General features: G+C 29.3%; 1 long non-coding RNA gene across 1 annotated transcript in view; it reads right to left on the bottom strand.

Moving 5' to 3' along the window:
- LOC142241504 (uncharacterized) overlaps nt 1–12,699 on the bottom strand; it is a 58,090-nt gene that overhangs the window by 13,042 nt on the left and 32,349 nt on the right. The gene's annotated exons all lie outside the window — the stretch shown is intronic.

Raw genomic sequence — 12,699 nt, forward strand, 5'->3', positions numbered from 1 at the left:
TTTAGGGGCAACAGAAATAACAGCAACATTGGAGATGGAAGCAAAACCTACAAATCATCAAAAAATGGGGAAATTGCCATTTTATAATATTTTGAAGGATATTATTGGTAAAAAATAAAAATAACAATCACCATGTATTAAATTCGTTAATTTAAAGATAGATTAAATAATCTAAACACTCCCAATCAAGTCCGTTTGGCGTCTCAATAAAAGCCACAATTTATGTTTAAATTCGTACTTTCGTTGCTCAAGAAGTGAAACTAGGTAGGGATACAAAAGTAGAAAATCCACAAACACAACCATAGCGGTTGTCGGTAAATGGTCACTTGTTTTTTGTTTATATCTTATGAGACGAGTGAAATTCATGACTGCTGCTAGCCGTTCGACTAGGATGCCCAAAACAGCTGGCATTGCAGTTGAACGAAAGCTTTCGTTTCGGATATGAGAAATTTGCTGAAAAATCTATTCTAATTTTTTTGGGGATAAATACACTGTTAGAAAAATATGTTTTTCATATGTTCCGATATAAACAAAATGTGTTTCGGGCAAAATTTTAAAACACAATATATTTAAGTGCGAACATGTAATGTTCCTAAACTAGCACTAAATGTTTGGGACATCTATGTTAATATGTTAGAATATATTATGTTTGGGGCATGAATGTTTCATAAAAATCATATGTGTGAATGCAAACATATATACATTTACAAATTTCGACTAAACATACATATGTTGTGATATTTTATTCAAAGCGACAGAGAGAGTATTTATAGAGATAGAAATAGAGATGGAAACCGGGAGAGTTGTCCAAAGATATCAACATAAAACAGCAAAAGAATCAAAAGAGAACAATTTCTGTGAAACCGCTTGTATGTTAAATATTATTTAATTTGAATAAAGAGAACAGACATTCGGAACCAAGAGAATAGACATTTGAAAAACAAACAGCATATGTTTCCGCCTTGAGAGCAGCATTTTATGTTATATATGTGTGGACATGTGTTTTGTTTATCATTTTGGCATTATGGGCACAATTTTTTCTTGGTTCGTTAAAAGAAATCAGGGGTCTGGATAAAAATAACGAAAGCGCTCTATACTCTTTTTAGAGTTGGGACAGTAAAATGAAATAAGGAGGAAATAGTGAAAAATTACACAGTAAAATGTATAAAAACAAAGTTTAGTTCCTCTTTATTAATAAGTAGTCCACGAGGAGTCGACGGACACCATCAAATATAAAAGCGGGCATTAAGTTCGAGTTTTACAGCTAAAACAATTTAAAAAGTTTATTTTCTTCAAAATTAATTGTTAAAGAAAAATAAAAGGCATTTTAGAGCGATGGTGTTAAATGCTAGTAAAAAATTGTTCACGCCTAAATAAATTTATGTTTATATTATAAAATTATTTATGTATGTTTATACTCGACTCCACGTTCTTCTTTTGTTAGAGTTTTTGAATTCCTTCCAAATTTTAAAGTTTTGTACCAAAAACAGTTTTTTGTTACAAAATTGTTATTTTTGCAATAAAAAATAATATTTTATGCAAAAATCAGTCAATTTCGTTTATATCAAGCACTGTTACTGACTATAAATCTTTAATAACCCACATTTCGAAGTTTCATTATAAAAATTTAATATAGTATAAATATAAATGTGTAAATTAAAAACAAAAAAACAAAGTGTTCGGTCGGAGCAGGCATTGAACCCACGACCCTTTGCATGCAAGGCAGACATGCTAACCACTGCTCCACGTGGCAAACAAATGTATGTTTCTGTTAAATAATGTTATGTTTGCATGGGCTCGTGGGCGCTGCAAACTATGCTATATAAATGTAACTTATAACGATAATTATCTGCTGGTGACTATAACAGCTACGTAGCCCAGTGGATAATAGTGTGTTGGCTTACAAACTGTATGGTCCTCGGATCGATTCTCCGTGCAGGCGAAAGGTAAAATTTAAAAAAAATTATAAAAGTGAATAATTTCTTCAACATTATTTGTATTACAGAAAAGGGTGCCAAGAACTAAAAATTTTCGTGGAAGTGAAAATTACGAGTATGTTGGGGAATGAGCACAATCGTGTTTGGGAAAAATTCTTCCAAGCATATAATATTTTTGGCTCAAAATCCTTCCAAACATATAATATGTTCACATAAAACAAACATATTAATGTTTCGGCAGTATCCAATAATATATGTGCTTCCTGCAAAATGTGTTTGGAACATATTTTAAAGAAGAGATTTTTTTGAGGGTGTGGCTATTAATAATACGGCTTTACGTGTTTCTTTTATTGAACTGGACTGTGAAAATTAAAAATTAAATTCCGCAACAATATGCGCAAAAAAGAAACTTTTGAAGGCAAGATTTACAATACACGGATGAAAAAGGCTGTTTTTCATATGTTTGGCTATAAACATTATATGTTTGGAACACAAATTTTTAAACACAAATTTTTGAGTGCAAGCATATAATGTTCATAAACAAGCATAACATGTTTGGGACATATATGTTAATATGATAGAACATATTATGTTTGGGACATAAAATGTTTGTAAATATAATATGCTTGGATGCAAACATATATTAATTTAGAAATAGCCTATAAACATATATGTGTTTAGTAGCTTGGAGCGCTATTTCACAGGGAGCGATATTGAATTAAGTTGGTGGTTGTTACTTGTTATTACAAAATTAACATTTTATTTTTCCTTGGGCAATTGATCAGCTACTTCTTTGATCCTTACAAACTGTGTGGTCCGCTGTTCGAATCCCCGTCCGGCAAAAGGTAAAATTAAAATAAAAAAATCATACAATTGAATAATTTCTTCTACAATGTTTGTATTACAGAAAAAGGTGCTAAGAACTAAAAAATCTCGTGGAAGTGAGAAAGATGTGGGGGAATATACAATTGGGCAGAAACAAAATTTTGAGCATTCAGGTCGAAAACCTATGTTGTTAGCACCTATATTACCTGTTTATTTTCATAATTCGTTATGATTGTAAATATATAAATAAATAAATAAAATTTTGAGCACAATATTGGTTGGGAGAATTTTTTTAAGCATATAATATTTTTGGGTGCAAAATGCTTCCAAACATATTATATGTTCACATAATAACATATTGTTTTTTGGAAGACAACATTATTGAATTTGGATGCAAAAATACAAAATGTTTGGAACTTAGAGTGCCCAAACATATATTGTTTAGACTAATATGCTTTCAAACATATTATATATTGGAAGAGATCAAACATATAAATGTTTGGGCAATACCCAAAAATGTATATGCTTGAAGCAAAATATGTTTGGGAGTATATGTTACAGAAGCGATTTTTTGTAAGCGTGTAATCTTCACATTAGAAAATTAAATTTTTAATGATTCCCAAAAACGACTCCTATAAATTGTATGGCTCTAAGAAATGAAACATTTGGACAGACCCATGTCAACTACCATCAGAAAAAGTTAACGATAATTACTGTAGACGATTTAACCTTGTTTTAGTTCATGGAAATTAATTGATTACTTTAAATGCAAGAACTAAAAATCAGAGAAATATTTTGTGCAAGTAAAAATATTACTAAAGTCGAAATTTGCACAAAATAGATCATATTATTTTAAAATTAATACAATTTACTTAAATTTTCTAAAATGAGTAAATTTTTCTTAAATTATTGCTATCTCGTATATCGCTAAAGATATTTTAAGAATACTGAAAAAACAATGAACCCACCAGGAAAGAAAATCTTAGGTAATTGTAGAAAAACTAGATTAATTTTTAGGAAATTTTAACTAAATTGTATTAGAAACGCAGATGTCACGCCGATTTCACAAAAATAAGTAAATAATTTTCTACAAATTCAAGGAAATTTATTAGACAAAATTATTATTTTTCACTTACTAAAGAAAGTTTCAAAATTGAAAAAAAATCTTTAGTGCCATATGAAGTTCAATATGGGTGCATTTTTGGTACAATTTACAAATTTTAAGAAATTCTGTACTATGTTGTGGGACACACGAATTTAGTTCATCTTTATGCTTCATTTATGTATAATTTTTTCCTCTGTTTTAGTTAATTTAACTAACTAACCTCAAAAATTATTAAAGCCATGGAAACTTTCTTAAAACGTAATAATTCCATGAACTAAAATAGAATCAAATAGGTTTTAGTGAAATATAGGGTTCATTTTTTGTTTTCAGTGAAGAATCAAATAATGCTTCAAAATAAACCATATTCGGTTCATCGGCGTTTTTTGCAAAATTGGATATTGCTTGGTGGGGTTTATAATCAAAAAGTCAAGTTTAAATATCGATTTTAAATGTGCTAAAAGTTATGTAATCCGATTATATTGGTTACTCGCACAAAAACAAAAGTCCAGAAAGTCTGGAAGGTTATTCTGGACTTTTGTTTTTTGGGCGAGTAACCAATATGATCGGAATACATTTTTTGTATATTGATTATAATGTAGTATTAATTATTTTACTAAATCGAAAAGAATGGTAACATAAGAATAAAATCTCATTTCTCAACAAAAATAATACCATAAGAAATTTTCTCAATTAAATATCGGTCATAATGCTATCAATCAAATGTACAATGCTATCGGCATTATTATTTATGACTTAAAGAGATAACAAATAGCAAAATGTTTATAATTTCAAACGATCGTAAATATTTAGATAGGAATTTGGTATGTTAGTGAAAGTTAGCAATATTTATCAAGTAACTAAAGTAAATGTTTATGTAATAAATAAAATGAATAATGTAGACATACTGGGGACATTCATAATCGGATTTTTCTGGGAAATAGTTCTTATCTCAAACACATATGACGAGGGTCTAATTTCACAGATGATTACATTGCCTTTAATGAAAATACAAATTAAAATGGAGACTATATACTTTTTTTTAATTTGAAAGAAGAGGATGGTTAGGTTAGGTGGCAGTCCGATGTATCAGGCTCACTTAGACTATTCAGTCCATTGTGGTACCACATTGGTGAACTTCTCTCTTATTACTGAGTGCTGCCCGATTCCATGTTAAGCTCAATGACAAGGGACCTCCTTTTTATAGCTAAGTCCGAACGGCGTTCCACAATGCAGTTAAACCACTTAGAGAAGCTTTGAAACCCTCAGAAATGTCACCAGCATTACTGAGGTGGGATAATCCACCGCTGAAAAACTTTTTGGTGTTCGGTCGAAGCAGGAATCGAACCCACGACCTAGTGTATGCAAGGCGGACATGCTAACCATTGCACCACGGTGGCTCCCACGGTGGGGAAGAGGATAAATCTAAATCTTTGCCGGCAAATGTTTTTGTTAGCCCATCTTAAAGAAAATATATATCTTATTTAATTTAATGAAAGTGCAAAATCTATGCTTTAAACTGCTTTGAATTAAATTTAATACTCTATTTTAAAATTTTGTGTTTCTGTTTTAAAGTTGTATGTCATTGAGGTAAAGCAAATTTTACTTAAATTAAAGTGAAATTAATTTTTAGTCGAAGAAATTATATTTAAACTAACTGAATTGTTGAATCTTTAAAGTTTTTTTTTTTTTTTGAAATTAAGAAATTATTTTTCATTTTAAAAAATTATAAGAGCTACAATTTATATTTTTAAATTGACATTTATTTGTACACGAATAGCTTTATTACTTTATCCCAAAAACATTCAATAAATTAGATACACACAAAATAATATTATAATTTTTGAACTTCCAATAAATTGTTGTTAAAGAAAATATTTAAGTTCAACAAAATTTTTGTTGATATAACAAAATTGGTTCCTAATGTGACAAAATATTACTAAAATTGTAATTGTATTTAGCTCAAATTTAAAAATAATTTTAATTGTATTGATAAAAAAAATTCATTGATTTTTTGTGTGTATATATCCCAATAGTGTAAAACAGCTAGATAGCTTCCTAAACATGTTGTATTAATATTAAAGATGACGTATCTTTGTATCGGAATCAATACCATAAACGGTAAGACTAATTTTATAGAACCTAGATTTAAAGCTAAATATATTGACATATAAGAAGTTTCATGTTTTTATGAAACGTACAATACTAGGTTAGGTGGCAGCCCGATGTATCAGGCTCACTTAGACTATTCAGTCCATTGAGAAGTTCACCACATTGGTGAACTTCTCTCTTATCACTGAGTGCTGCCCGATTCCATGTTAAGCTCAATGACAAGGACCTCCCTTTTACAGCCGAGTCCGAACGGCGTTCCACATTGCAGTGAAACCACTTAGAGAAGCTTTGAAACCCTCAGAAATGTCACCAGCATTACTGAGGTGGGATAATCCACCGCTGAAAAATTTTTGGTGTTCGGTCGAAGCAGGAATCGAACCCACGACCTTGTGTATGCAAGGCGGGCATGCTAACCATTGCACCGCGGTGGCTCCCAATACTAAATACTCTGCAATACTAAAAACAACACTTAAATGACATCAGAAAGCCAACGATACAAGAAAAAATAAATTTGTAACTACAAAGTTGTTGTATTTATGCATTGCGGAAAAGTGTTTCGCATATCGTAACTTGTCGTAGTTGGGTCCCAAAATTCAGGTTGCATAATCTTTCATATTAGGTCAATATTTTTTCAGTATATGGGAGATCAAAATTAAACTATTTCTTGTAATATTGGGTGATACCAAAGTATTGAATTAAGGTTTTGCAGAAGTCTCATCATCGGATTACTATTTCCCTATTACGAACCCATGACAAGAGAACTCCTTTTCATCGTAGTTACCTTAAATGAAAATAATGCAATATTTAATTTTATAAAAACAAAAGCATATTCTCATTTACTTCACGTTCACATTAGTACCTCACACAGAAAGCAGATGTTGCAAAATTCTGCCATCTAATCATGAGAATTTCAATCTATCGCTTAACCTCCAAAGTCTATGGAGAATTTATCATGAATAAGCAATAACCATGGCCTTGAGTTTTTCCATATTCCACAGTTAAGGGGAAACCTCATTGCACATCACTGAGTGAGAGTGTTTATAGCCAATTCAAAGAGGAAATAGAAGAACAGATACAAGAAAATACCAGGAAAGGAAAATCATTTGTCATTCTTGGACAGTGGTGAATGCTAACTGAATATATCCCCTGAAGAAAGTTTGTCAATGAAGGTCATTTCCGTTTGCCAATGACAAATAGGAAGTCAATGATAGAAAATATTTGTGGAAAACAAGCAATATTACTGGACTGGATTTGTGGTGGGAATCGGAACACAAATAGAAAAAGTTAACGGGAACGGAAAAAAGAAGTCGGTCTGTGTATATAAATGATTGTCAACATCAATCCAATAGAATTAGTGATGTTGGACACATTTGAGAGGAATTATTAATGAACATCTATCGTACTTCATTTAAAATTTTAAAAAGATTTGGCGAAGGGAATGCTCTGTCCATTAGAAGTTAGCATATCAGATCCATATAAGTCATCTCCCCAGCCATATATATACTTAACTGTATTAAATCATGTAGGTGTGTATAGTTTTCAATTAGGGGGATACAAAAGTTGAAAATCGACTTTTTGTCGAAAAGTCAATTTTTTATAACTTTCAAATTTTTGTTATTTTTGAAAACCGACTTCAAAAGTCGATTTGTTGCCAAAAAATAAACAGAAAAAATTCATGAACATTTTTCCAATTAAAATCTTAATTGAGTTTTAACAAATATTCAATCAAAATTTAATTGTTTCAACAAAATTTTTAATAGAAAAAAATTATTAATATAAATACATTTTTTTTATTGGATCAATTAATTTTCTACTTAATTTTACTTAATTTTTTAATAGATGCTATCATTTCTGTGATTGAAGATATTTCAAAAAAAAATTAATTAGACCAATTAATTTCGTGTTTGAAGACAAAAAATATTTTTTGTGTGAAAAATAACGAAAAAGTCTACATGGATCAAAAGGGGAACATGGCATGTATATTTCTATGGTACACCGAAAGAATTTTCTTCGCAAAAAGAACGAAAAATTTCGTTAAAAGTACGAAATTTGTCATTGTTTTACAACCAAAGAAACTTTTCATTAAAAGTACGAAATATTTCGTACTTTTTACGAAGAAAAGTTCTTCCAAAATTTTCGTAGTTTGTAAGAAAAAAATTGGTACTTTTTATGAAGAATCTTCGTACTTTTTATGAAAAATCTTCGTACTTTTTATGAAACAATTTCGTTCTTTTTATGAAAATGTTTCGTACTTTTTATGAAAAATTTTCGTAGTTTTTATGAAAAATGTTCGTACTTTTTATGAAAAACTTTCGTACTTTTTTCTGAAAAATGTTCGAACTTTTAGAAAAAAAAATTATAGTCGAAAGTGCATTTGGTTGTAGTTGCAAGTGTGAAAAATGACATCACTACTTTACATCTTAAGTTTTTGAATAATTTTTAGTTTTATTGCTTCACTTTTATTCATAGCGCGCTATCATCCAAATGAGAAGTATCATAGACTTGCATAAAAAATAGAATAGAGGAATACACTCAAGCACATTATAAAAGACAATTTAATGCCGCGAACGGAAATTTTACAACTTCAATGAAACTTCTTCGTTATTTCAAAGAAAATGTTTCGTACTTTTTATGAAGAAATTTTAACGCAGAATGTTTCGTAAAATATTCTTAAAAACTTCTTCACAAAATTCATGAAATATGAAGAAAGTTTCGTTAAAAGTACGAACTTTTTACGAAGAAAAGTTAATGTAGAATGTTTCGTAGAAGTTTCGTATATTCGTAAAATGTTCTTCGTAAAATTTACGAAAATGAATGAAAATTTCGTTATTTTAATGAAGAATTCAGGAAGAATAGTTAATGAAGAATTCTTCGTAAAATTAACGAAGAGAATTCTTTCGGTGTATGCACATACTCTTAGAGAGACTGTATCATTTATTTTAAATGAGATACGTTCACTCAAAATAGTGTGAACTCTGTCGGGCACTAAAGACAATTTACCTCTATGTTAGTTCATGGAATGGGGAAAGTTTCCTTGACTTTAATAATTTTCTGAGTACGTTAGTTAAATGAATTAATAAAGGGGGGAAATTATACAAAAATGAATCACAAAGATTTACTAAATTTGTGCCTCCCACAAAATAATTAAGAATTTCTTATAATATGCAAATTTTACCAAAAAAGCGCTCATCTTGAACTTTTGTGTTGTCTTATTTTTGTGATATTGGCATGTTTGTTATAAAATTTTGTTAGTATTAACCAAAATATTTCTTCTTGGGGGATTCACCTAGTTTTGAGTGATATGAATGTGTAAAATAATACGATTTAACCACAGCTCAAAAATTTCAGAAAGTCGAAAAATTAAATTTTGAAAAGTCAACTTTTCCAGAATTGCGAAAAATGACGAAGGTGGAAAGGCAACCTTTTGAAGTTGATTACAATCCCTATCTTGGATAAGGCATTTTATTTCCCATAAATTAAAAAATCAACTTTCATCAAAAAAAAAAATCGAATCGAATTCTAATAATATGTCCACTAAAAAAGTTTATTTGTATCCAAATATATTGACCTTCCGTTGAAGATTATGGTATTGATTCCGAGCCGTCATATTAAAATTAGGATACAGATCTTTAAAAAAAATTATCCTCTTTTTGCGATTTAGTACAAAGCCATTCACATACAAATAAATCTCAGTTTAAAAGTCCAAATTATGAAAGATACACGGAAAAAGTTCAGTAGTTAAACTAACGCTAAATTTAACTTATTTTTATTGCAAAGAACATTTTTTACTAGTAGTTAAATTTTATTATATTTTTGTCGAAATTTTCTACAGCTTAATGAAATCTTATTTTTTGTAAGTATGTCTCAAACATATTATGAACTAAACGTGGGTATAAAGTTCAATGACCGTACACATAAGTTCAATATGAATTACGAAAAGGAACATTTTCGTACAATTCCCAAAAATAGTAAGAATGAATTACAGTATGGTCATGATTTGGCCCCAATGATTTTCTTCTTTAATTTTAGTTAATTTTTCCTTCTATGAGAGGATGTAATTTCGTGAATTGCTGTTAAAAAGTATAGCAGGGAAATCCCAGAACACAAAGTACAATTTAGTTGAATTTTCGCGCGAGGAAATTCATTCTTCTGTTTATTTTTTTTCATCATTTGCAAACCAAATATTCAAAATCCTCAAAATATATCTTAAACCATATTTGAAGCATTTTATCTTAAACCGAATATTCAAAATTTCAGTTAATTTAAAGATTATTTCTTTAAATAAAAAAAAATTGATGGCTATAACGAAAATAAGTCTTACTACAAAGACTTTAATCGTGGAATTGCTTTTAATTGAAATTTATTTGTAATAAATTTGTCTTTAAAATTGTGCAAATTGAATGCCCTGATATTTAGCTTGCATACTTTTTCATTAAATGTCAAAATTTTTTTCAGTAAATATAGCCTGATTGTATTTACTTTACATCAAATAATGCTCATTGGGGACAATCAGCTAATCAGAAAATATTTAAAGACAAAAAAAACAACGACTTAAAATTTTGTTTCGAAGTAAGTAATTATATTGCATTTACAGTACATCATCATTTCTTTTACTACTTAACACATTTTCTCCATGTTTCTCCAATACAAAATACTGCTGTTGATAAAATTCAATCTAAATTGGCTATTTAAAGATCATAATGATATTCGCATAATGTGTATCTGTTACTAAACAAATCTGTCTCTCTGCTAAGTATTTCACATACCTAAAACAATTGCCATTACCCTCGCTGTGTTTGTATTACTTCTTGTCAACTTAATTCTTGCCATGTTTTATGATTTACCTTTTACTCTGCTGTTTGTTTACAATTTTTACGCGAAACAACAAATATTGAACACAAAAAAAAAAAACAAAAAGGCAAAGTTAAATGAATTTGGCGCGCGATCCTCAATGGTTGTTTCGGCGAAATATATAAATAATGGATGCTTCAAATGGATCGACGCATTGGAAGGCCACTGACTTCAAGACAATGTTGCAAAAGAAAATATGTCCAGGAATGAATGTATAGACGGATATACTGAACTGTATGCGCATGTGTGTATTCCTTTTTTGGGTGAGTTTTGGCCAGGCATTGCATTAACAGTGATGAGTAAATATAAAATAATGGTACTTTTTTGTACTCTCTTAATACGGAAAAACTATATTTTATGATTATTTGTAAATTAGGAGTCATAAAGAGGATTTACAAACAACAAAATTAAAAAACAAAAATTTTGGTTCCATTTCCGAGAAAAGAAATTTGAGAGATCTTTAAAGCAGAACGATTTATACAAACCCATCAATCAGCATGGTGTATTTTAGAAAAGCTGAACTAAAATATTTTTCAAATGGCAATATGATGCAAATAAGTTAATACCTGATTTTTTTCTAAATATCATTTCTTTCTGTTGCTTAATAAAAGTTCATATTTTGAAGGACAAAAATTGAGTTAAAAATTCTTAAAATGTCTTTAGGGCTATATGACACAATTTATATAGTAATTATTAGTAATATAAAATTTACTCATTTTAGAATAATATGAATTATTTTTAGTAAATAATGATTTTAGTAATATGAATTATTATTTTAGTGTTCTTGATTTGTATAAAACTTGTTTCTCATTTCCAAGTTCAAGTTAAAAAGTAAGCGAAAAATAATTAAAGTAAGCAAAATTTAACTGAAACCAATGAATTTTCATTATCTAAAATAAAGTTGAATAGGCTACCAAAATATTCGTTGGTATTTTTCTGAGGGCACGTCTGGTAGAAAATTAATCCGATGGAGAACAAATGCAATTAGGATCTGATATATTTTTTTCTTTTATTTAAATACACATCTTTGATCATACCAGTATGGTGTTAGGTACGAAAAGAAAAGACACATAGTTTTGTCGAGGAGGTTAAGAATAAATCGGCTATTAAAATAAGTTCCTAGGTAAAATAGAAGCATGCAATAGATAACCATTGATTTTTACTGAATTCAGTTTAGGGATTTGACGGATGTGAATCACACAAAATTAATCGTATTTATTATTATTATTATTTTTCAGAAAATGTTCCATTGTTATTCACTTTGTGAATTGCCCATCTCTATCGCATAATTGTTTACTTTTAAGTTTGTTGAGCTTAAGTTGTTTTTTTTTTGTTTTTGAGAAGTTATTGTTATGACGTGTTTGTTTGAGTTTACAGTTTTTATTGCCTAAACATATTCAGGTATGTACACTAACATACATCCATAAAAGGAAGTGTTGCCAAATCTGTGTGGAATGTGTAATTTTTTTGAGAATTATATTCATGTTTAATTTTTAGAACGAAATAAATGGAGCACTTGAATAATCATTTTTATCTTCAAATAAGGGTGTAGCCCTCATAAGTGAAAATTAAAAAAAAGATTTTAGCAAAAGAAAATCTAAAGGTATGTATGTTACACCCAAAGAAAAAAATAGACGAACGAAGTTCCCCTTTCTACCAAAGAGAATACTTTATAATAATAATTTAATAGCAATTAAAACCGAGTTTGTAACAAATGATTGTCTCTAAACATGTTTAGTTGCTATTACAGATTTTTTTACTGTCAAAAGATACACTGAAAAAAAAGCATGGCCGGTTCCAAAGATTTTGTCTTTACTTTAAAAATTTTGGTATTGATTCCGAGCCAAAGAAGCGGAGAATACAAGTAAGGAT

Source organism: Haematobia irritans, chromosome 1 (genome assembly GCF_050003625.1).
Source record: "Haematobia irritans isolate KBUSLIRL chromosome 1, ASM5000362v1, whole genome shotgun sequence".
NCBI classification, from domain to species: domain Eukaryota; kingdom Metazoa; phylum Arthropoda; class Insecta; order Diptera; family Muscidae; genus Haematobia; species Haematobia irritans.